At 39.7% G+C, this 27,663-nt stretch overlaps 2 pseudogenes; both read left to right on the top strand.

The window, feature by feature from the left end:
* The first annotated feature begins 207 nt into the window (after nt 1–207).
* On the top strand, nt 208–2,463 carry LOC149191654 (pentatricopeptide repeat-containing protein At1g15480, mitochondrial pseudogene; annotated as a pseudogene).
* Nucleotide 2,464: 1 nt separating this feature from the next.
* Nucleotides 2,465–3,044, top strand: LOC149191653 (uncharacterized; annotated as a pseudogene).
* The last annotated feature ends 24,619 nt before the right edge of the window (nt 3,045–27,663 follow it).

The raw sequence follows: 27,663 nt of genomic DNA, 5'->3' as shown, positions 1-27,663 counted from the left end.
GTATCATTCCTGATGCTAATTTGCTAAAGTTTCACTTGCGCCCTTATGTTCGACTTGGTTTGGATCGATCCTCTGTTCTCAGTTTGCTCACTGCATCAGATATCGTTGATGAACTGCTTTCTGAGATTCCAGAGATTATGGATGCTTCCAAACTGTGTTAGCAATGAACGTGTAGCTGCTTTGCATGGTCACCGAATCCCAGCAAAAATGGAATCCGTAGATTGCCAAATCGTGAGAGGATTGGGATGAGAATTTTAGGGTGCTCCATATAGCTCCAAATGGCAATTCTTATGTACAAATTCAGGCATTCAAAAAATAGAATGACATTTCCCAAAAATTGTTATCGAAACTGCTTCTATTTTTTGCAATTTTCAACAACACTAAAAGACATGGCGAGGTTCTGATGGAATTCGTGGTGAAATCATCAGAAATCAGACCGCCAATGAAGATTACATGCGATATACGTGGCATTTGAAACAAGTCCGCCAGATTCATAAACTATTTTCACACCTAATCATACACAACAGTTATCCGATGCGCCCGATTTGTTGATTGCCAGGTGGATAAATGGAGAGAATATATGGAAATATGGACTCGAATCCCTCATGATGATTTTTACTCAACCAGGTGTATTTTTTGCAAACAGAAAGAAAATGGAGCCGAAACGGTCAAAGCACCGAATGCCTGAATGTAAACGTTGATAACCACAGTGGCAGAAAAAAAAAAAAAAAAGTAATAATAATAATAAATAAATAAATAAAAATGATTTGATTTCTTATGTTTATCTTCAGTTATAGGATCTACGCTACAAGTGTTGCTTCTTGAAGTTTCAAGCCTTTTATTGTTTCTTATTTAGCAATCATCTGGAAAGGAGAATCCCCTCGAGCCTTGGGAAACGTAATAATCTCATATATATAGACCTGTCGATGAATAATTTAATGGGCAGTATACCAAAGAATTTGGGCAGTTATCAAATGCTGGAGGCGGTGATGGGGTAACTACAGCCGGCTCACGATATGGCTACCCTGGTCTATCTATTCTTGGGAGTGCTCTTGCAATGACTGAAATTGCAAGGGTAGATGCTAGCTATTCTACATTTATGATGGTTACAATTTCAATGTGTGGAAGTGAGGATCAAAAGAAAAAAAAAATACCTACCAGCTTTAGCTCGACTTGATATTATAACATGTTTGGCTTTGATTGAATCCAAATATGGCAGTGATGCAAGATCTTTGAACACAACAACAACCAAGGTGTCAGATTGGTTGGAGGTGAAAATCCATTTAAGATGAATGAAAGAGATTATGCATCTCGGTTGGACGTGATCACTAGGGTACTTGGCATCGTTAAAGCTGACAAGTATTTTCCAAGTATACCATTAGACATCAGGTGGCAACGAGTGTATGGAACTCTCTTAACAAACTACTCATCTTCAGGTAATGCTCAGAAAGCTAAAGAGATTTTTAAGAAAATGAAGGCGGAAGGTTTTCCTCTAAATGCTTTTGAGTATAACCAGCTGTTGGTGCTTTACAAGCGTTTGGACAAGAGGAAAATTCAAGATGTATTAAAAATGATGGAAGATGAAGAAATAAAACCTAATATATTCACATACAGATTCTCATAGATGAAAAACGGTTTTCTAGCGACATTGGTGGAATGGAGCAGGTTGTTGAGAACATGAAATCTAAAGACATAGAGATGGACAGTGATACTCTAGAATTGCTTGCTAGACATTATATCCATACGGGACTTGCTATGAAGGCAGAGGTAGTCCTGAAGAAGCTGGAAAATGTTAGCCTCACAGACAAGCGTAGTCGTTTGAAAATGCTACTTCCTCTATATGTAGATCTACGTAAACATAATGAAATGGAAATAATTTGGAAAGATTTTGAAGCTTTTCCTAATCTTCGTTCAGATGAATATGTTATCGGTTTTGCAGCTTGGGGAAAGTTGGGTCAACTTGAAAAAGCAGAAATGATTTTTGAGAAATTGTTCAATTCTGGGAAGAAGTTATCAGCAAAGCACTATAGTGCCCTTCTCAATGCATATGCCGACCAACATTTATTGCTTAAAGGAAGGGAATTGGTAAAGCGAATTTCTGGCAATGGGTGTGCAATCAAACCACATAACTGGGATGCACTCATTAGACTTCATGTCAATGCAGGTGAGCTGGAAGAGGCAGATTCCATTTTGCTTAAAGCTTGTAATCAGAGACAGTTAAGGCCAAAGTACTGGACGATGGCTACAATCCTGGAAAAATACGCAGAAAGAGGAGATGTTGCCAATGCCGAGAAGATTTTTGATAGAATGAGACAAGTTGGCTACACTAGCAGTGGAGGAGCATTCGTTTCTCTTTTGAAATGTTATGTAAAGGCATGTGTGCCTACCTATGGAATTAGGGAAGGAATGAAAGCAGATAAAATTGACCTCAATGGGAGATTGAATCAGCTCCTGCAACAGATGGAAACATATTCTACCTGACTATAAGAAGATTGGACATTATGAAAGAAATATTCCACCATGTCATGTCAGCTACTGGAACATGACACCAAAAGAATAGATGGACAAGAGACTACCAAATAATTATACCAAAGAACTATATGATGCAATGAATAAACATTTTGGCCAGAAAGGAAATGATGTTGGAGATATGATTATTGATACATCTGCATCAGATCATGGAAACATTTGAAAATTGCCTTACACCTGCAAAGAATGTGATAATGCATGAAAATACAATGCCTAAGACATCGCTTCAGAGCCCTGGTGATACCTCTACTCATAGAGATAAACAATATCCAAGGAAAAATCGAAAATCATCATCAAAAATTGCTGGCATTAAGGCAACCTTGTCTGAGAACAATAAGATGATCATTTCAAACCTTAAGATCGCTGAGGAGGGGCGGATGAAACGTCATGAAAAATATCGTAATCTGTTTGAACGGAGAATGGAAATGGATGAGAAATATCTGAACCACCATGCAATGAATGTGCAACGGATGATCAATGTTGAGGAGCAAAAGGTGAAGAACCAGAAACTTTAAAGCCTAAATTAAAACATAAAATACTTACCACAGCATAAAGATAGGAAACCGATGGTCTATTTTTGACTGCAGTTGAAAAATCAAAGGGTCTATGTTCTACATTTTGTCTTTTAATTGGTTATCAACAAACGAAATGTAACGCTACTCATTTTTAGAGCAGACTTTTCCTATTCTCATGATTTTAGGTGAAACGGCCCCTATTCTCATCGATCTTTTTTCCCATTCTTGATTCTATTTATTGTATGAAAATTTATGTGTAAATAGTTCTGAGTTCTGGGAAACGAGGGAGGAATAACCCAGCATTTGGCTATACAGTTTGATAGAGAAATAATTAAATGGAGCAGCACTGATTTATAAGATTCTTGTGGTATGATTTTTGGCATGTGTTTTTCTCTCTGTTTCATATGTATCCTGTGATGTTTTGCAGTTCATTCATGATCATTTCCAGCTGAATACTTTTAAGTGAGAAAGGTAGAATTCAGTCATTTCTCTGCCTTGAGGAAGTGTTCAATCTTTATGTGTTTTCTTCTGTCTGGAAAGGATTCATACATTAAAGCCCTTTTCAGCTTTCTTAAACAGTCTTTTCACCCCATTTAAAGTCAACTTGATTGCTAAAACCTCATGCTTATCCCGCCTTATGAAATATCCTGTGCCTTTGGTTAAACCTCTGCTCTGTAGAAATTTTGAATAATTTAACACATATTCACAAAGATTATCTTGATCATACAATTATAAGCGGAACATGTATAATACATAATCTCCTCTACGTTGATCATCAATTTACAGAAGCAGAAACATTCACAGGCACACATAGAAGCATCAATCAAACTCATTAACATAGTATGTATCCCGGGGAAAGCATCTCGCTAAAAACCCCACACTATCTGTATATTATATTGATTGAATCATGTAACATTACAAAGTACAATTCTTATCACAAGCAATCGAGTACCAGCTCCACTTGTTACACACAATACAGCTCAGATCTAATCTCCAAATCTATTCCACTACTTGCCTGCCTCTCCAGCTCAATACCTGCTCAAGAACTTATGAGAATGGCTTACCAAACTCATATTTGACCTGCAAATAATCACTCACACTCTGTTGGACGTGAGCACAAGCTACAATTCTCGATATTGTCCAATTCATTGGCATACTCAATCCCTCTGATTATGTAAATCATCATGCACAACTATAGTCACAACTGATAGCAATCTGATCCTCTAACACCTATCCCTGCTGAACTGAACATGCACTGACATGAAACTGAGTTAACTGATGTATTCTATAGTTGCATTATGAGTTAATAACTTGTGAATTAATTAATAACTAATTCACCCAACTCATCTCTAGTCTATTGATCAGTTAGACTAAATACAACTAGTTTAACAAAGCTAAACTGAACATAACTCCATCAACTGCACCTCTAGTCCACTAAACTCAACTCACTTGAGTTCTAACTGAAGTCCTGCATGAAAATATTAGTCATCCCATAGGTAACCACGTATTTCCTTCTGGGATCTGCATGTACCACATCCGTAACTCATCCTGAAGTGCTCGAAGAGAATAAGATCAAGTTTATAGTCCAAATATTATTATGAGACAATAATATTTGACTTTTCTATTTTTGACAGCTAGTCTAAAAATAGACTTTGATCACTCACACTGTGATCACTCACACTGTGGTCACCCACACTGTGATCACCCACACTGTGATCACCCACACTATGATCACCCATACTGTGATCATCTGTGCTGGGATCAAAAATAGAACTTGCGCCATAATTTGCCTGCAGGCCCACTTAGTGAAGGCGACTCTTTTCTCTAAGCTCCATCATCTTGTTGCATTCTCAACAAGCATTTCTTGTTGAACACTTTTCAACACTCCCTCTCAACAAGAAAGGCTTCCTCTCAAACCCGATCCTGTAACTATGGAATGTTCTCCATGCAACACATCTGGCCGGTCCACTTGCTCTGTCATCAAAGTCTCTGACTGCTATTGCCTATGTTGACTGAAAACTCTACATCTCTGTGCTCTTTAGTATCTGACTACTCTAGAATCTGTCACTTTGATCTCTGACTGTATCCATGCTGCTGCTGGTTCTATCTCCCAGCATTGCATCCGCACTGCACCTCCCAACTAACCTCCCTGTTGGGATAGAAACACCCTCTGATGTTGAAGCTCTACCTACTGCTGACAAGTGCTCCATCTCTGACATCTGCGCTACTGCAACATATTCATGCATCTCGCACCATTGCACACCTCTCTGTGCCACCTAGCACTGTGCAAAACACTTGTGCCTCTCACATTGTTGCAGCCTCCTAGCTATGCACTGTCCTGGGATTCCCTGCAATATCGCTCTTTGCAGCTCCATCTGCATCTGTCTCTACCCAATCAGTCAGTTCCTGCTACTACACATTTGGGGCTCCCGTAGCAAGGTCTCATCCAAGAGGTTGGGTACCTCAAGGATCCTGTCCCTCCTCCTTGGGACAATCAATCCACATCACCCCACCTCCTACCTGGAGGTATGGCTGCATGCGATCCCTCAGCCCACCTGGCTCGAAGTTTCCCCCTACTGGAGGTATCTGCATGAGTAGATGTCTCTACTCGATCTCCTCTCAGCTTCCCTTGTTGTGGCTGCTCCACAACCTCTTGAAGCTGCTGCACCAATCGTGGCTCCTCCACAATCGTCTGAGACTTCTTCTGGATCTGCATGTTGAGAGGTAATATACGCTCCCTCTCAACCACCAAGTCTCCATCAGTTGCCTCACTACTCAAGGCTTTGTATGCATCTTGAACCTCAAGAGCATACAGGTTCTTGACCCGTGAACCAATCTGCTTCACCTATCTGGTGATGATGTGTCTAAGGAAAACCTTTCCCTTACTGAAGACTACATCATAGCCTCTGTCTTCCAGCATCGCGATCGACACCAAGTTTCTCTTCAGTCCTAGTACATACTTGACATTGGTGAAGGTAAGGTGAGATCCATGCTCCCTCTGAAAAATAACCGTGCCTACACCTGAGACAGTATACTTCTCATCATTACCCATCCCTATGAGTATCTGGAGATCTTTCTCCTCCAAAGTACTGAACAAACTTTTGTCACCGGTCATGTGGAAAGAAGCTCCACTGTCAAGAAACCAGCCACTTCCCATCATGGATGAAACCATGCATGCGAAGAGTGTGAAATCCAACTCAAACTGTGAAGCAAGTGCCTCACCTTAAAATCCTTCCCCGGATCCCTTCTTGGACTTCTTCTTTGGGCAATTAGTAGCATAATGACCCAACTCATGACAACGAAAGCATATCACCTTCACCTTGTCAACCTTCTTCCCATCATTGGAAGAATTCGATTCGGAAAGAGAAACCTTCCCCTTCCCCTTCCTCGCCTTACTCGCTCAGGCACAGTTCTCCTCATCCTGCATGGATGAAGAACTGTCTTTGGTGCTCCGCCTGATCTCCTCCTGCACAAGATCTGACCATAGTCTTTCCCATCCTGGCAATTTCTCCCGACCATTGACATAGTCTTGTTAGGAATGCCAACTCTTCGGAAGACCAAGGAGAGCCAAGCTCACCAAGTCCTCATCATCGACAGTAACCCCCACACTTCCCAGCTCATCTCGACACTGAGTGAACCTCGTGAGATACTTGGGCATACTGTCGCCATTCATTTAATGTTTCTGAGTTTTATCTCTTGCTTTGGAATTAAATTTGAATTCCACCAGCTCAAAAACTCAGCCACTTCCGATCTATAATTCGTGAGAACAAAGTATTTCTTGTACAAAGATCGACTGTATGGGCATTCACTGGATATCTCACCTTCCAAATGAAGGATGAATCCAGAGGTTACCTGGCCTGATCACAGACTCTGCCTAAAGAAATAAAATGTAAACACTTTCTGAATATTAGATACAATGATCAATCCTCGCTTGATATCCTGTAAAAATCTCTTATACAAATCAAGCAGCTCTGATACCATGTAGAAATTTTGAATAATTTAACACATATTCACAGAGATTATCCTGATCATACAATTATAAGTGGAACATGTATAATACATAATCTCCTCTACGTTGATCATCAATTTACAGAAGTAGAAACATTCACAGGCACACATAGAAGCATCAATCAAACTCATTAACATAGTATGTATCCCGGGGAAAGCATCTCGCTAAAACCCCACACTATCTGTATATTATATTGATTGAATCATGTAACATTACTAAGTACAATGCTTATCACAAGCAATCCAGTACCAGCTCCACCTGTTACACACAATACAACTCAGATCTGATCTCCAAATCTATTCCACTGCTTGCCTACCTCTCCAGCTCAATACTTGCTCAAGAACTTATGAGAATGGCTTACCAAACTCGTATTTGACCTGAAAATAATCACTCACACTCTGTTGGACGTGAGAAAAATCTACAATTCTTGATATTGGCCAATTCATTGGCATACTCAATCCCTCTGATTGTGCAAATCATCATGCACAGCTATAGTCACAACTGATAGCAATCTGATCCTCTAACACCTGTCCCTGCTAAATTGAACATGCACTGACATGCAACTGAGTTAAATGATGTATTCTATAGTTGCATTATGAGTTAATAACTTGTTAATTAATTAATAACTAATTCACCCAACTCATCTCTAGTCTATTGATCAGTTAGACTAAATACAACTAGTTTAACAAAGCTAAACTGAACACAACTCCATCAACTGCACCTCCAGTCCACTAAACTCAACTCACTTGAGTTCTAACTGAAGTCTTGCATGCAAATATTAGTCATCCCATAGGTAACCATGTATTTGCTTCTGGGATCTGCATGTACCACATCCGTAACTGTTGTAGGGAAAAGTATCCGACTCGGATGACCCTATCCCACTCTAAGGGTGATAGTACCTCAGCAACAACTGTAAAGAAAACTACTTAAGGTTTACTTCTTTATGAAAGCAAAAGAGAGTGGATAAATGCACTAACCGTTGCCTTGCACTTAATGTCGAATCCAAACTCTTCTATATGGCCGCTTGCTCCCAGCTCTTTGCTCTTTTGCCGGCCCAGCTACAATGAGATCCTGCAAAATGACAAAGAAGGAGACTACAAGAGGCATGCAATCATAACTGATTCACGGATTAGCATAAACCAAATATACAATTATCACAAAACATCATTGGAACAAATGCATATAGAAGAACCTCAATAGCTTTTATTAATGAAGAAGTAAAGGTTCTGAGAGTGTTACAACCATTGAAGGTCCTAATCCAACAACACCTCCCAGCAGAAAGAATTTCTCCTCTTCACCTCCCTCAAGCAATCACCCAATAGCTCTATAGTGAAACCAACAGCATAGCATTACTTTGCACAAAATTCCAGCCCCCTGAGCTCATAGGAGAGAGCTCAATATATAGATGAATTGAGAAAGGATGAGTCAGCTTGCAACTGATGTGTAGCTACCTTGTGTCCTCTCTCTCTTCAGTTAATCTTTAGTTGATCTTCAGTTCTTGAGTCCACTTGGAGAACCTTGCTTCCACTTGGAGAAACAGAGCCTCTGACTCATCACAAGGCGAAATCCCTGATCCAAGTGTCATTTTTGGAGCAATGACTCAGTGTGCCACTTGTCCCATCTCGCTCAGCGCAGGTGGCCTTTGTTCCACTTGCTTTGCAACGCAGGTACACCATGGAGGATCTGAGTGTCAGCGCAGAAGCCTAGTGGAGCACCTGCTTTGATTTCAGGATTGCTTGTTTTTGAGTGTTTTCAGGTGGAGAACTGATCTGAGAGCTGTTGGTTTGTTGACCTTGTTCCTCTAGGGGTAGGAACATCATGTTTAGGGAACTTTGGATCCCTTGGATTATTGACAATTCATGCCTGTTGCTGTAAGGCACAAAATTGTCTATAACAGATGCCCCCTAAAGTATGAGGTCGTTTATCGGGTGAAATGCTTTATTGAGAGGATCCGAAGTTCATTCAATCTGCTGAGAAGTGTCCTGTAATAAGATACAATACAATACATTATTTTTCATACATTTTCATGATCTAGCTGAGGCGGGCATTCCCATGCTCAGCTTTATAAATACATTTTCGTACATAGAACAGACGATCGTCTGATTGTAGACCGATAATTCTCTGCTGAAATTATCATCCTTTGAGAAGGATGATCATCTACTGTAATGATGTACATATCAAATGTCTTTATGTCCTGAATATATATCGCAGCCCGGATGGATGAAACTAGATCCGGGGTCTTCAATCTCTTCCGATCTTCACTCGATGTACAAGTCGATCCATGTGAGAATTTCTTGAAGTCGAACATGGAAAGACATCACTTGATTACCGGTCAATGATGTAAACCGTTAACAAACGCGATAGGAATCACCGATAAGGATGATGACCCTCAAGGTACGGCAGTACAATTCACATGGTGGGAATAAAGGACTTGGCGTCGACCACCATGCAAAATCTTCTGGTCGAAGGTCATTGATGTATACCTGTCGCCGGAAGTGAGAAACTTGCCATTGAGGCATGCAAGCTTCAAAGTACTGAAGGGGTTGTTCCTAGATCAACTCCTTGGATAATGAGCTGATGTCGACAAGGAGCGATCCGTCAAAGGAGGGCCTTAATGAATCCCACATCAGTGACACGGAACGGATCTAGTGATTGTGATGAGGTGAAAACAAACTGTGATGTATGATTCAGGGTGGCGGCCATGAAGTGGATGAAGGATAATGTATGGCAGTGGATGGGACACGGTTGACTCTTTGCAGAACCACATCTCTTGAACATATAACGACACTGATGTGATGGATTGGTAGCATTACCCCAATTGTGGATGGTGTGGCGAGGACCATGGTTATGAGACCGGTGAATGAAACAACCCAACCCGATGTGATACGGAGGACAAAGTGTCATGTTCAAGAGCGACTTGCTACCATTAATGCTGTGAGGTTCTCCCAATTTTTCCCCAGTCATTGCTGACCAGTACCTCTTTATTTTTGTCAAGCTTGAGGAGGATAACATATGCTTGTTCTATAACCTGCCCTTCGGGCAAGCCCATCGCTATGTTTTAACGAGCCTAGCGATAGGGAAACTCGTTCTCGTCTAAAGACAAGTTTGTCGTTATTTAATCATTTTAACGAGTCTAACGACAAGGAAAACTCGGTCCTTTTCATTTTTAGATAGTCTAAAAAGGTACGGAAAGTTAACTCCAAAATTCCTTTTTCGTCATCTAATCCCTTAAGTCCGAAAAAGTATAAAACAATACAAAAGGGATGAATTTTCGATTTCTTTAACGAGCCGAACAAAACAAGCGCTCGATCTTTTTGTGCAATAATCCCTCAGGTCCAAAAAGATTAAAATCTAGAGGAGGGATAGCTCTTCCGGTCCTTTTAACGAGCTGGAAGGCCAAAACTCGGCAAACTTTTCATATTTTACGAGTCAGTGAAAAGAGCTCAAAGAAGACTCGTCTTTTGAGGAACGAGTGATAAACAGGGATAGCAACAGATTCCAGGTACAGGTTGGAATTTTCCAATCACGGCAGTGTCACAAGGATGGCTAAGTGAAATCACTCTTCGCAGCTGTTCCTCAAAATGGGTAAACAAACGTATGGAGATGAACGATTGGCCAAATGAACGGATGGAGGTGATGGCATATAAACACGACCAAGGGCTTTTAACATGGCAGTCAAAGGTTACATTTCTCAAGGTTATTTACCGGTTCATTTTTTCTGGATGAGCTTGAACTGTAGGGAAAGATTGCTCACAATTTATGCTTATTTTTTAACGAGCATGAACTCTGTACAAAACTGCTCGAATTCTTGCGTTTATTTTTTAACGAGCATGAACATTGCTAAAATTGCTCGATGATGCCCCCAGCATAATAATGCAGACGAGGCACATGTCCCTTAATCCCTAAGGGAACATTTCATTTTTTAATGAGGTTGACCTTGTAAAGAACTGTCCTCTTGACTCCTTATTTCATTTTTTAACGAGGTTGACATAAGACCTATCCTCGTAACTTTTAGATCCATCAAAAATAGAAGGCTTCATATTCCGTTGCACCCATCTCCGTAAGATTACTCGGCGATGGTGGGGCAAAAGTACCCATTAAAGAAGGGCCTTTTAGGAAAATTACTCCGATATATTGGAGAGGATGATTGCCTCCATGGATCGTTGGAATGCTTCTTGTGTTGGATGGCGGCACAACTTCTGTCGAAGTTGTTGTCGAACTGCCTGATCGACTTTTTCTCTCACCATTCAACGACTGTGAATTCCCATGGCTTTTGTTTAATGTCGAAATTAAAGCATCATCTTGGCGCTTAAAACTTGACAACATCATAACTTGTGATGGGGAAGCATCTCCACTGTCAACCAGATTCTGACTTGGGTCGGGAAATGGATCAGTCAACACGGCTGGAGTGTGTGGGTTCTTTACGAATCTTTTAAACTCAGCTTTGTACGGGCAATCTGCCGTCCAATGATCATCGTCACATATGTGACATCTCCTAGGTGTTTTCTCCTTTCTACGAGGAGTTTTTCGAGGAGATGACTTTCTTTGATCTTTCTTCCCTTCGTTTTGATTCTTCTTGCTTCCTGGTTGATTGGTTTCTTTGCCCTTATCTGTCGATACGGCATTTACTTCCGAAGCAAGAACTTCTTCATGCGCATTTTGATTCGAATCCTTACGGGCCTTCTTTTGATGGGTCCTTTTCGGATTTGTGTTTGCCGTGCCAATCACGCCATCGCCGGCATGAGAGTCACTATTTGATTTAGGAGGAGGAGGGATTGAAAACTCTGGTCTAGGGGCGTCTGGTATTTTGTCATAGAGCGTGCCGGACTGAGTATATACTAAGTCCAAATATTGTGCACGAGCGATAACCTGCTCTTCTGTTACGACTCCCCCCTTTGCCACATCTTCCGTTATGGCCGGAAGTAACGACTTTATAAACCACTCAGCTAAAAGCTGATCAGGGACGTATGTTTTAACCATTCTTCGTCGACGTCGCCACCCATGTATATGATCTGATATATGAGTTGCGGTTGTCTGTTTGAAATTGGTCAATATCTCTGTTCCTGTTTCGTACCTTATTGGTAATTGAAAGTGGGTTAAGAATGTCGTGGCAAGGGAGCTAAAATTGTCGAACGAAGCTCTTGGCAATTCTATATACCATTTTGCCGCTGGACCCGTCAATGTCCTCTGAAAGAGGCGAAGCCTTATCGAATCATCATTTAAAGTGTTCGACGAACACCATAGATGAAATGTCATCACATGATTCGACGGGTATTCACCTGGATTTCCATTGAATTTAGGAATGTCGGAGGGAAGTTTGTGCGGGATCACTGGCCACCATGGGGCGTAAGCAATTGGATCATTGGTTAACCGATGTAAATCAGGTAATTCTAAAGTCGCCACGAATGGTAACTGTTGATTCAAGTTAGGTGAAGCGTAACCAGGGTACGATGGATTCGCCTGAACAGTTGGTCTTTGCATACCAGCATAATGGAGTTGATGTTGGTATGATTGATACGGTTGATGGACTTGACCACTATAAAGTGGTTGATTTTGACCATTTTGGATATATGGTTGTCCAGTATTCGCAAAGATTTGCTGTTCAGAACCTTGGTACACTTGTTGGAATTGTGGCTGTTGGTATTGCACTATCCACGGTTGTGATACCATGGGTTGTTGCGCTACACTAACCATTGGACCAAGATGTGGGGTAGTTGTACCCGATTGTACTTGTGTCGCCCCACCAGTAGGCGATTGTGGTTGGGTCGCCGGGTCAAGGGGTTGTTGCATGAGAACCTGAGAAATCTGAGGTTGACATACAACAGGCATCGTTTGAACTTGCGACACGGTTACAATAGCCGGTGTAGTTGGGATGTTCGTCACAGGTACACACTGTTGCATGGAATATACAACTCTTGGTGGCTGGGATAGCATAGGTACCCAGCTACTCGTTGCAATTCCACCATAACTTGAATAAGGTTGAGAACTCCCGTATGGGTACCCTCCCGGAGGGGGTAATGAAAGGGCATACTGCCCCCCATACGGTGGTAATCTAGAACTCAAGGCAATTGATTGTCCTGGAGGACCGGATGGCCTAATTAGATTCCCAAAAGGGTCAATTTGATGAGTCTCACCATAAGAGTTACCAGACATTACTCCGGAACAAACAGGAACAGACCATACTGTCGAGATAGTCTCTTGGTGGACTCCTTCTAGCGATTGAGAGCTAGTTGGGACAGATGGTATGCCGGCGAACATTGTTGGATTTGCAGCAGGTAATTCTGCCGTCGTCGTGTCATTTGACACAGTCCTAGATGTCGACAGTTGTTCAGACATTTTAAGTCTATCCAATTGATCGCCTAGTGATTCTACAGGAACTTCCACTAGTGATGGACAAACTTCTGTTGTAGCAGGAAATAGAGTGACCCCTACTCCAAAATGAGTTGGAGTGGATACTTGCGGTTCCTCTATAATTTCCTCTATCGCAATCAGACCAGGTGGAAGAGGAAGACCGTCAGGTCCGTAAAATATTTCCGGTGCCGAAGAAGGGGTTGTATCAACAGCGACAGATGTTTGAGGAACAAAACTCTCAGGACCAGTTACAGATGGAACTGGTTCATTTATACAAGTATTTGCCCCCAGACTAGGATCAGTATTACTGTCCTTCTGTGGCGGTTGAACTTCTTCTATAGAGGCAGGGTTTCCGGAAATGTTTGGAGTAACCAGAATCTCAGATGTTGTCGGAACACTTGTTCTAACTTTTAAAGGAGATTTTGAACTGGTTCGACGAGCTCGCTTTGTCCGGATTGTTTTCGATTCCGGAGACAAAGATGGTTGACTCGCAAGCCTCCGAGAACGACGGATATTCAATTGACTTTCTTCCACGATTGCGGATTACTCAATCAACTAAAATATAAAGGGGAAAATTTGTGTTTCCGATTTGAATGAATTTTATTAGACGCTTTTAAACATAACTTTGCTTTTTCATGTTTTAAGAGTCGAGAAAAAGCTAAAGATGACTCTAGTCTCCTTCGATGTATTAACGAGCCCGAAGTGACAAATGCTCGGTTGGACTTTTTCAGTTATAGAGTTTGAAAAAGGCCAAAAGAAACTGCTCTGGAGATCTAGGCAGAGGGTGTGCCAAACCTTTCGCGAAACCACAGAATACGTTTTACGGTACGGGTGGTCGATCTTCGTGAATGCTGTGTTCACTGCATCGCGATCAGTAGGGCGGCCGACACGGCTTCCTAAGGATAAAGGATGATTGCCTATAGGGGTCTCCCAATATATACGCGACGGTACGTGGGAGCACAAGTCCGTATTAGTGCCACCGACTCTCAGGAGGAATCACCCACCTTCGTAGAAATCGACAGTCACTATGTTTAACAATGCCGGAACACGTCTCTACCTAGACCTCTATGTGTTTGCGTTATGTTTCAAATGCGTTGTTAGGTTCATTCAGTATATTTTAAGTTGATCTTTTTAAAGTTTGCCTTTCAAGGTTCACCACGAGATGTATATGACAAATTCCTAAATGCAGCCTAAGATGAGAAGCAAGCTTTTTCAAATCTTTTTGACTGATGAAAATCTTAACTACTGAGGGAGAAGAAAGGCAAATTCTTTTCACACAGTTCATACAGCACAAACTAATGCACTTTCTCCTAAATCATCATGCAAACTTTTTCCAATGCAAAATGCACAATGCATGTATTTTCTTTTCCCTTTCTTAATGTTGATTGGTTACAAAAAGAAAGTTGTTATATAATTTTGACTTCGATTTAAAGCGAAAACAAACAAGTTTGTCCAAAATCAAAAGACACCTTAAGATTTACTTGTTCAATCACTGGAAATGCATGAAATCAAACCATAATGACGAAAGTAAAATGACTAATCAGCTATGGACAACAAACAAGCTAACTCTTTAGACCAGCAAAATGCCTAACACAGGTTCAGATCTAAGAGGCCAAAAGCAAGACTAGTTTACTCTTCGTTATGGGAAATTGTAAATGAGTAAGAAATACAAAGAACAAGTACAATTTCATTATATAACAGAGGCGGAATGATGGCAAGTAAGGTTGGTTTCAGAACAGGTGCAAGACTGGTAACTGGCAGCCAAATCTATAGTGAAAACAGGCAAGAGAAAAGGAGGAAACCCCAACAGCACTAGGCAAAATTGGGCCAACGCAGGTGCTGTACAGCCAGTCTGGCTCTCAGCGCAGGTAGCCCCTTCGGGACCTGCGTTGCAAAGCAGGTAGCCTGTGTACTACCTGCTTTGGAAAACGAAAGTTGCGTTTTCACAGTTTCCGGGTCACAATTTTCTCAAAAATGCACAGTTTTTGCTCAAATCAGAAGCAATCAGTCAAGCACACTCAAAGGGATGATTAGGAGGATGAAAAGCTATCACTAAGAGCTTACAAGGATCCTTGTAGATCAGCTCTTCAAATCATGAACATGCTCAGAAATGAGCTAGAGTAGCTGCCCTCTACTTCGCTTTTGATATAGTCAAAAGCTTTTCGATTTGGTACTCTTTTGTTCAGGAAATGAATAGCAAAATACTACAAACAATCAAACAGATACGATCCCCAGCGGAGTCGCCAGTTTGTTGTAGGGAAAAGTATCCGACTCGGATGACCCTATCCCACTCTAAGGGTGATAGTACCTTAGCAACAACTGTAAAGAAAACTACTTAAGGTTTACTTCTTTATTAAAGCAAAAGAGAGTGGATAAATGCACTAACCGTTGCCTTGCGCTTAATATCGAATCCAAACTCTTCTATATGGCCGATTGCTCCCAGCTCTTTGCTCTTTTGCCGGCCCAGCTACAATGAGATCCTGCAAAATGACAAAGAAGGAGACTACAAGAGGCATGCAATCATAACTGATTCACGGATTAGCATAAACCAAATATACAATTATCACAAAACATCATTGGAACAAATGCATATAGAAGAACCTCAATAGCTTTTATTAATGAAGAAGTAAAGGTTCTGAGAGTGTTACAACCATTGAAGGTCCTAATCCAGCAACACCTCCCAGCAGAAAGAATTTCTCCTCTTCACCTCCCTCAAGCAATCACCCAATAGCTCTATAGTGAAACCAACAGCATAGCATTACTTTGCACAAAATTCCAGCCCCCTGAGCTCATAGGAGAGAGCTCAATATATAGATGAATTGAGAAAGGATGAGTCAGCTTGCAACTGATGTGTAGCTGCCTTGTGTCCTCTCTCTCTTCAGTTAATCTTTAGTTGATCTTCAGTTCTTGAGTCCACTTGGAGAACCTTGCTTCCACTTGGAGAAACAGAGCCTCTGACTCATCACAAGGTGAAATCCCTGATCCAAGTGTCATTTTTGGAGCAATGACTCAGTGTGCCACTTGTCCCATCTCGCTCAGCGCAGGTGGCCTTTGTTCCACTTGCTTTGCAACGCAGGTACACCATGGAGGATCTGAGTTTCAGCGCAGAAGCCTAGTGGAGCACCTGCTTTGATTTCAGGATTGCTTGTTTTTTAGTGTTTTCAGGTGGAGAACTGATCTGAGAGCTGTTGGTTTGCTGACCTTGTTCCTCCAGGGGTAGGAACATCATGTTTAGGGAACTTTGGATCCCTTGGATTATTGACAATTCATGCCTGTTGCTGTAAGGCACAAAATTGTCTATAACAGTAACTCATCCTGAAGTGCTCGAAGAGAATAAGATCAAGTTTATAGTCCAAATATTATTATGAGACAATAATATTTGACTTTTCTATTTTTGACAGCTAGTCTAAAAATAGACTTTGATCACTCACACTGTGATCACTCACACTGTGGTCACCCACACTATGATCACCCACACTGTGATCACTCATACTGTGATCATCCCTTCTGGGATAAAAAATAGAACTCGTGCCATAATTTGCCTACGGCCCCACTTAGTGAAGGTGACTCTTTTCACTAAGCTCCATCATCTTGTTGCATTTTCAACAAGCATTTCTTGTTGCACACTTTTCAACATGATCATGCTGTCCTTGTCCCATACAGCCCAGCAACTTAGTCATTAAATCAAATATCCCTCATTCAAATTCATTTACTAGCCTCAAATCAGTTACCATTTAATTCATATCGGACTCTATTGATCATTTTATCGAGATAGACCCGGAGAGAGCCCTCTCCTGTCCTCGTAGGGCTAGCTACGAGGCTGAGCTTGGTTTGATGTTGCCTTGAACCTCGCCTTCCTTCAGCCTGAGGCATATTCAAGCACTAACAGGAGCAAGATAATCCACCGCAAATTGGAAATGTGATTTCGTTGCCTCATGCAACGACCCTCGCTATATGGGTCATGATATGTAAAACTTTTTGCAAGGGTAGGTTGTCGATGGTTTCTATCTTAACCTTCCCACTCACAATTTTTTTTTCACCTAGGCAATGTCTTCTGATCAGGGCATTGGTTCTCACTCCTCCAGTACGAGCTCCAAAGAGTTGGACCCTCTCTCCTCTCCTGGATAGTCTAGTGATGAAGTAGATTTCAACTACCTCTAGTTCCAGTTCTTGATCTCCAATGATGATTATATCACAACCGACATCCCATAATCCAATAGATATTCTAGCAGCTCATTCTGAGCTCTGATTCCAAGGGTTTGAAAAAACTTAAGTAACCCACAATCCCTCAAAGAATTAACACATGCATTGCTTTGGGTAGTGTTAGGCCCCTATACTACTAGTGTAAACCCTTATTGTTATTAGGACAACCCCCTTATTATATTTTTGTATCCATGTAGTCCCCATATCGTTATTATTGTGCTACATAGAATCCCACTATTGTTATTATTGTGCCCTTACATTATTATTGTTATGTCGACTCTGATTATACTATGACCCCTTAGACTCCTATATATAGAAAGGAAGTCTTGTCATTTGTATCATCTAAGAATTGTTCATTTGTGTAATGTAAAGGAGGTTGCCCCCTCGAAGAGGCTTATTTCTAAGGCATTCATATATCTTTTCTATCTTTTTGTGAGCTAGTTTCATAACATTTGGTATCAAAGTTTTGAATTCTAGGGTTTCACTGCTCCAAATAGGTCAACGTGGAATTTTAGCTACAACTTGTTTTCCATGATGTTTCAGAAGTAAAAAAAAACCCCATTTGAGACTAACTCATGCTAAACCTCGGGTCCAAATTTTAGAGCTTTTCTCGCTATATTTTCGGAGATATGATCTGAGGAAGTTAGGATTTTTGCAAGCTCCAAAATTTCAACTAAAAGAGGTCATCATGGGATTTTTGCCATATCTGTTTCGCTACAAAGTTTCAGAAGCTAAACCAAAAACCCATTTGAGAAGAAATCGGTCTGAACCTTGGCTTTTAATTTCAAATACTATCTCGCTACATTTTTGGAGATATAGTATGAGGAAGTTATGGTTTTTGCAGACCCCCGAATTACACTCCAAACAGGTCACCTTGGAAAAATAGTCATAACTATCTCTCTGAGCATCAGATTGAAATTTTGTAAGAAGTTAAAAAAACAGGACGAACTATAGTTTCTTGTGCATATTTTTCAGATCCAAAGGTCAAAATAGTGACACGTGGCACTTCATACAATTGCGCTCTTCTGAAAAGGTATATACTCAGGTCATCTTGGGAGATTGTGCATAACTCTTTCTTGGAGAATCCAATTTTGATCAGACTGGTGGCATTGGAAAGAGGACACAGAGGGCTATAGAAGGTCGCACTTTTGAAATTTAGAGTTAGAGTCATTTCAATATCAGGCTCCTAAAATCAAGAAAATGTGATATGAGGAAGTTTGATGGCAAGGATACCGTAAATTGGATATTACAGATGGAGCAATATTTTGATTTACATGAGGTGCAACGGTTACAAAAGGTACGTATTGCATCTTCATATTTAGAACCAGATCCATTTTTATGGTATAAAGGGCTTTGTTCTCGTAAACCACTTGTTACGTGGTCAATTTTCACGGAGGAAATGATAGCACATTATGAGGATACAAAGTGAAACACCTTCTTTAGCTAATTGATAAATCTCAATAAAAAGTGTTCCATAGCAGAGCACATTAAGGGCTTTCAAAAATTGAATATAATGGTAAATGATATTCCAGAGAAGCAAAGGATTGATGTGTTCATAGGTACTTTAAAGGATAACATTCAACATGAGGTTCGTCTTTGGGAACCTGATTCATTGGAGAAGGCATTTAGGTGGGCAAGAAAAATTGAAAGCGAAATTATGGAAACAAGGAATCCCACCACTCATGACTATAATTATGGAAGTGTTTATTCTCCTAGCCTTCCACAACCTACGAGGTTTACACCACAACAATTGGAAGAAAAAAGAGAAAAAGGGCTTTGTTACAATTGTGATAGAAAATGCACTAAAGGTCATAAGTGTGCTGAGAAGAAATTATTTTACATGGAGTATGAAGAGGAGGAAGAAAAGGATCAAGAAACATCAAAAGAAGAGAATATATGCTAGGACCCAACCCTAGAGAAAGAAGAAATAAATCTGACCATATATTGTAAAGCATTGGCAAGAATTAACACTCCTCAAACTCTTAAGATAGAAGGACATATCAAGAAGAAAAAGGTTCAAGAAGTGAAAGATCACATCAAGAAAGAAGAAATGAATCCAACCATATATTTCAATGCATTGGCCGGAATTACCACTCCTCAAACTCTCAATATAGAAGGACATATCAAGAAGAAAAAGGTTCAAGCAGTGAAATATCACATCGAGCATCAACAACAAGTTCTCCAACTTTTAAAGGATAATGCCACTTTGGTGAAGAATCAAATGAAACAACAAGTAGATCAACATTGTAGTGAAAAAGTTTTTGATGTAGGTGATTGGGTATTTTTACGACTACATCTCAAGCAAGCTATTTATGAGAAGGAAATATTAGCAATACTACATGCACTTAAGAAATGACGACCTTACCCAATGGGAAGACACTTCAAGGTAAAAATGGATCATGATACTCTTAAATAATTTTTAGAACAAATATTATCTTTAGAAGAATAGAAAAAATGGGTCACAAATATGTTGGGTTATGACTTTGACATCATCTACAGAAAAGGGAAGAAAATTTTTGTTGCAGATGCACTCTCAAGAAAGGATGAGGATGTGGAAACGTTGTTTTGTGCTATTTCTATTATCCAACCAGATTGGACAAACGAAGCAAGGGATGAATGGAAGAAGGACAAAGAAGTGTGGCCACTCATTCAAAAGTTGCAGAATATCCCAATTCAAACAATATTGCCAGAACTTGAAGAGGAAGGAAAAATCATATTGGAACCTGGAGCAGTCACAGAAACAAGAACCCGATAACTACAAAATCAATCAATTTCAGAGTATCTCATCAAGTGGAAGAACTTATCCGCTAAAGATTCCACATGGGAGAACAAGAATTTTATACAGAAGCATCAAGAACTACTCATGTGTTGAGGACAACACTTTTTGAAGGAGAGGGGCATGTTAGGCCCCTATACTACTAGTGTAACCCCTTATTGTTATTATTACAACCCCCTTATTATATTGTTGTGCCCACGCAGTCCCCATATTGTTATTATTGTGCCCCATAGAAGCCCGCTATTGTTATTATTGTGCCCTTACATTATTATTGTTATGTCGGCTCTGATTATATTATGACCCCTTAGACTCCTATATATATAAAGTCGGTCTTTTCATTTGTATCATCTACGAATTGTTCATTTGTGTAATGTAAAGGAGGTTGCCCCCTCGAAGAGGCTTATTTGTAAGGCGTTTATATATCTTTTCTATATTTTTGTGAGCTGGTTTCATAATAGGCAGCTTGGTAGTATTCCACCTCGTGGCCTCTCTTTTTCCATTTGATCGCCATATCTGTCAAAATATTCTGCAAATAACCCATTAACAATATTTTGAAGCTTTTCAATGGATTAAAATTTTGGAAAAATCCATTAATAAAGAGAATTTCTCATTTTATTTTATGCTTTTCACCCAACACAACTATTCGAATTATTTTCGTGTTGGCAACGCGAGGGTATTTTGGACTAAGGGGTGATCAACGCAGATATTATGATCAGACTCATGTTGATTGCCCTCGATTGTAAATATGAAAATACTCCTCTTAAGAAGTCAAAAATTCTATAAAATGGCATGAAAATCATATGAAAATTAAGAGAAAGGGAAGAGCTCTTACCTGCAATTGATGGTTCGAGAAATAGTGCCCTGGATCTCCCACACCATTTTCCTGAAGAATCAAGGAAAATAGGGTAAAATGCACTCTCCAAATTACTCAAGGTGAAATGGTAAAATATTTTTTACTTTTCGTCTATTATAAGTTTTCAAATACATTTTTACCAATATTTTATTATTTTTCTCGATATCAGTGATGTGTTTTTGTCTTATGAGTGCATTTTACAGGATCTTTTGGTGGTAACAGTGATCATTCTTGACCGATTCAACGATTTTTTGTTTTATCTCTTTTTCGGACTCATTAAAAATAAACGAAAAAGGAACCCCCCTTGAGTCATCTTTAAGCTCTTTTCTGACTCTCAAAAGATGAAAATATCATCGAGCATTTGTCTTTTTAACTCATTAAATTAAATGAATTAACGTCATCCCATTATACGTTTAACCCTTTTTTGGGCTGGGATTGACTATTTATGAAAATGGAACACCTTCGTCGACATGGTCAAGAGGTTCTCTCGAACATTGTTTTCTACCTGTTTGGGTTTGAGAGATAAATTACAAAAAGGTACCTAATGGAGTTTTCTTTTTCGTCTCTTTTTCAGACTCTCTAAATATGAAAAACACACTAAGTTACTCTTTCATCGAACTCGTAAAAAAATTAAATGACGAAAGGCTTATCAGCATGATGAGACAAATTTTCTCCTTACTAAGATGGATTCATTCAAAGAATGAAATTATACGACAAGCATATATTATCCCCTTCAATATTTTGATTAAAAATAATTGGGGTACTCACTAGAAATAGTGGGGGAAAATGAAAGTGAAACATTTCTTGTATATGCAGCGTGTCGCTCTTGAACATGACACTCATCTATTTCTCGTGTCGAGTTTGGGATATCCTTACTCAGTCAGTTGTCCTTTTGGGTTTGCATGATCCATAATTCATCTCATCTAACTATTCCACTTCGTCATCATGACCCTTGGTCTTATGTTGAGTCAAATTCTGCCACACTCCATAATCGTTTCGCCGATATGTTCAAGAGAAGTCATATCTATAGTTTACTACCTAAACATTGTCTGACATTTTGTCACAATCCTGGATAATACTCATTTATTCCACTTTGTTCCTTTTTTCATGTCAATGATGAGGGAATCACTATGGCCCTCCTTCGATGGGTCAATTCCTGTCGACTTCAGCTCATTATCCAGGAAGATGACTTAGAAACTCCCTATCAGTAACTTAGAGCTTGCATGCCTTAATGGCAAGTTCTTTGGATTCAACAACGGGTTTTCATCATGGACCTTCGATTGAATCATTCCACGAGTGTTTGACTTCAGCTTCATTTTCACATTCACAAATTGTATTGTCATACCTTGAGATCCATTATCATTATTGGTGGTTTCTCTTGTGCTTGTTAATGATTCACATCATTGGCCAGTAATCAATTGGTTTTCTAGAATTTTGACATCGACACATTCACGTATTAGATATTGTACTTTGATCGGGTTGGGATGGAGCAAAAGACCTTGAGTTTTGTCTAATATAACTCAAGTTGGGTGGAGTTATGTATTATTCATGATTTTCTACGTCTTTCCTCTATACAGATGGTAGTGACCATACCGTGGGACCTTATATTTATGATGATGATGACCCTTCTATATTGGGTGGATGTGTCCATACCATGGATCTTAGACTTCCAAACGATCCTTTTCATTCACACAGATGTGCCCATACCATGGATATTTTCACATGGTGCTTTCTGTCTAGGTGGCTATGTCCATACCATGGATTCATGTTTTGATATATATGACAGAGATATCATATATGTATATGTATAAGCGTCCTTTATTTTCAAGTCTCTTGACAGTGTTTGTTCTTGTCCTTACAATAGCTCGTAAAACATCTCAGCCATCACTCCATGTTATGCCTTCATGCTTTGGGGAGCATCTGTTACACAGTATTTTGTCACACCTCTTGCACTTCCCTGTGTCATACCTCGGAGTGCTAAAAAATTGACACTATGCAATCTACACATCCTAATATGCAATCCAGATCCTCCCTGAATAACTAATGAAAACATGCCTTGATTCTTCCCTAAGAAAATGGGCTCAAATCCCTATTTTATGGGTTAGCATGACTATGACACTTCCTACTCATGTTGATGGTAGGCTGCACCATATTAGCCTCATGTTGCCAATGTGGTTTTTATCTAGATACTTGCACCAATCCATAAAGGGCAAGTTTTCCCAAAGAGGATAAAAAGCTTCGTGATATAGAGGCTTCCAGAACGACGAGTTGGATGTTGTGCGTTGTATATGTGGTCACATTCTCCCAATATTACCCTTTGATCTTATCCCTATGAGCTTCCTCCTTGATATGAGGACCTTGCCCTATCTTTGGCAAGATCCTAACTCCCTCTCTGATATGAAAATGGAATGTACTTGTTTAAGGGTGCAAGGTATCCATTTCCAATAATTTCAACTATGAGCTAGACACTCCAAATGACCTCTAAAAATGTATAAACGTCTTATTTCTTATACAGAGATAGACTGTAGGGGCATTCACCGGACATGTCACCTCTAAAAATAGGATGAGTTCCAGAGGCTACCTAGCTCTCTACAGGCTCTGCCTAAAGAAATAACAAATTAAACACTTAGAATTCTTTGACATACACATACTTGAAGTTTAAAGTCTTGTGGAATAAGACAAGTAACTTTTTGCAGCTGAACAGGTGATTATGTGTGTATGCAAGTTATATTTATTTGTTGTTTAATACTTTATATCAGTTTTTTTTATCATATCATATTCAGCAAATAAAGACATCAAAATGATAAAGCAGTTCACCCCCCCCTCTGGGCTACATCTGCTGGACCAATCCTCTCCAACTAGGCTTGTCCTCTTGTATTAAAATTGCTACAAAGGATAATACAAGAATATGGGTGTATCAAAGGATAGATCTGACTGTAAATACAGAATTAGAAGATAGGAATTAGCCAAACATGCTCTTTTCCAAACACTAAACAGTGAATTTTGTACCTTATACAGTACTTTCCCCAATTGGCCCTGGTGGCCCTTTAAACTTGCATGGAGAATTTTGAGGTGAATATGACCTCAATTGGTTCTGAAACATCTTCCATTAGACTCAAAAGGTATAAAATATCAGACATAGGCTTTTGAATCACCAAAAACGGATGAATAGAGCCCCCAAAGAGCTCAATCCTGGAAATGGCCCTAGTGGCCCTGAAAGCTTCCCTGAAGCTAAACAGTGAGAAGAATGCCTCAGAAGGAAAAATGAGCTGTAGGAATTGATTCAGAATGCTGAAAACCTTCAGGAATGACCTTCGTTCCACATTCACTGGCTGCACAATTCCCAATGCATCTCCCAAACTGATTTGGCCCTAGTGGCTCCTAGAACTTCCATGAAGCAAAAACACCTGGAAATGACCTCATATGGCTATGAAACCTACACCAGTGGCTTCGGAAGATCAAAAATACCTAAAATCAAAAAAAAATTCGTCCAAAACCGACTTTCCTAGCCAAAGTTATGGCCATTTAAAGTTTCTCCAGTTTTCCCTTAGAAAAACTCCAGCTAACTTTAGTTAACTCCAGTTAGCTCCACCAATTATGGCGGGTCCGCCAAATTTGGTGCTCCTGCAAAATTTCCGCCAACTTAACTGCAGTTACATTTAATGTTTGGTGGTTGCCTCGGATTTTGTGCCAGGCGGAATATTCCTTTTTTAATTTTTTTTGAAAAATTAAAATTTCTAATGTTATGGACAAATTCTTCTTTTTGCCATAACTTCCTCATACGGCGACCGTTTTTCGAACCGTTTGTGGCAATGGAATCGGGAAGATGAGCACGTTCCAGTCATTCAACTTTGAACCAGTTCTAAGCACTTTAAATTTTGAGCATTTTCCGACACTTAGGACATGAGCACTTGATCACACCTCCCAAATGAGAAGGCTTTTTGTCCCCAAAAGCTCACTGTATCTCTGAACTGAACTGTGCAGCACTTGAGGAACATAAATATCCTCTTCCATTCATCCAAAAGAGCATACTGATGCCAAAATGTCCTGCCTTATCAATTGTCGTCATGGCGAATGTTGCTATATAAACCAAGTACTCGTCGAATCCCGACCAAGCTTGTTCGCCAGACAAACTGAAAGTTTGCAGAAACCAGCAATGAAAATTTCTGATATATGAGCTGAAATATTCCCCTAAACATGTGCGCTTGCCAACTGTCACGATGCCCATCCATGGCACCTTCGCTCCAGAAGAAGAGCTGCCTCCCAAATGAGAAGGCTTTTACAAAGATGAAACACCTCATCATTTCTCCTATTTACAATCTTGGAGATCAAATTAACTTTTTCCAAGTCAATATTAGATTACATGCATGGTTAAAAACAAAGTAATCAACCCTTCAAGTTAATCACACATACATGTTTAAAATACAAGCAAATCATCATGATCCCTGTGCTCATGCATATCATTCTCATGCATGCAGTTTATCCTTCAACTTTCTCTTAAGTACAATCATAAGTACAATATCCTCGATCACATGTACATGTACTTTCAAAGCTGAAATGAATATAACGTTCGCTGCAATAGAGTGAGTCTCATACTCAGCTTTTCCATCCTGCAACTTGCATTCCCTTAACCAAGACATGCATTCAATCAAAAGACATGCAACTTTAATTGGATAAGAATTCTAACCATTTCTTACCAATCCATTTCAAAGGTGCTTCCTTTAACTGCACATCAATATCAACATGTGTATCATCCTGACACATATCAATGATGGAAACTTCCTTCCCATTCTTGCCATACTCTTTCTCCAGTTTCTTCAACTTTTGGGGAAGCATTGTTGGATTCAGAGTCCAACACCTTTCAACAGTATTTCCGTGCTTATGGCAATAAGTGCAACACATGTTCATCTTCTTGACAGCATGATTTGCATTGTTCAATGGAAATTTGGCTTCTTGCCTCATTTCCTTCAAAAGTTTCCTGCATGTTTCCATTCTTTTCCAACATCTAGAAACACTATGGTTAAACAAACCACAAAACAAACATGCAATTCTTTTCCAACGCTTGTGTGGAAATTTTCCATGCTTTACATGATCAAAGGAAATATGATTGAAATCAGATTTATACCTTTCCCTTTCACCTTCATTACCTTCATGAGGAGATGAATCAAACGAAGAAGAAGCTCCTTTTGGAACACCATGAATCCCTTCAATGGTTTTAGAGCTTTCACAATTCTCTTGTTCAAGTGCATGCTTATGCACACCTTCTTCCTGCAAGGTATGTTTCAAACTATTGCATTCATCAAGGATACAACCTTGAGATAGAGAACCTGAAATGAAACTCCTTCTAGGAACTGTTTCAATTGCCTTCATGGCTTCTTTAGAACTTTCTCCACAAGATTGTCCATAGCCAAGGCCCAAATTCTTAGGCCTTACCTCAACCATTATTGGCTCAACTATACCCTGTGCATGTTTTCCCAATCCTTTTCCTTCATATCCCATTTTGGACATCAACTTGGACCCTATGCCTCTGGTATGTTTCTCAAAAGAACCAACATAAACATTCTTATCAGAATTTGAAGACAAACTAGAATTGTTTACCTCTTCTTCAAGCTGATACTTGGCTAAGGCTTCTTTGTCAACAAGGAGTTGTGTCTCCAACTCATGCTTCCTTTCCAGCTTCATGTTTGCAATATGAAGTTGGCCTTCCATTTCTTGCAATTGGTTAGAAAGCAACTGCTTCTCTTCCCTCATGGAATTCAACTGCTCTTGAAGTCTAGAGCTCTTTCTTTCATCCTCATACATTTCTCTCACCATATTCATCATGATGAAAAATTCTTGCTTCAAGCCTTCATCAAAGAATCTTGTGAAGGAGGACGATTTTGAGAACTCACTAATGGAAGTTGTCATTATAGGAATGAACAAAAGAGCTTAAGCAAACTCAAACAAAAAGTAGTAAAGCAGTCAATCTTCAACACTGCTTAAGGCACCTTTCAAGCTACACAATCAAGCTAGTGATGTTAGTCAAGCAAACCTAGTGCTCTGATACCATCTGATCTGAAAATGGAATGTACTTGTTTAAGGGTGCAAGGTATCCATTTCCAATAATTTCAACTGTGAGCTAGACACTCCAAATGACCTCTAAAAATGTATAAACTTCTTATTTCTTATACAGAGATAGACTGTAGGGGAATTCACTGGACATGTCACCTCTAAAAAGAGGATGAGTTCCAGAGGCTACCTAGCCCTCTACAAGCTCCGCCTAAAGAAATAACAAATTAAACACTTAGAAGTCTTTGACATACTCATACTTGAAGTTTAAGGTCTTGCGGAATAAGACAAGTTTTTCTGCAGCTGAACAAGTGATTATGTGTGTATGCAAGTTATATTTATTTGCTATTTAATACTTTATATCAATTTTTTTTATCAT

This window comes from Pinus tabuliformis, chromosome 2_2, assembly GCF_031772625.1.
Source record: "Pinus tabuliformis cultivar Carrire ecotype Pingquan chromosome 2_2, CPIR1, whole genome shotgun sequence".
Classification (NCBI taxonomy): domain Eukaryota; kingdom Viridiplantae; phylum Streptophyta; class Pinopsida; order Pinales; family Pinaceae; genus Pinus; species Pinus tabuliformis.
The sequence above is the reverse complement of the archived record's forward strand: the minus strand, read 5'-3'. Positions and strand labels throughout refer to the sequence as shown.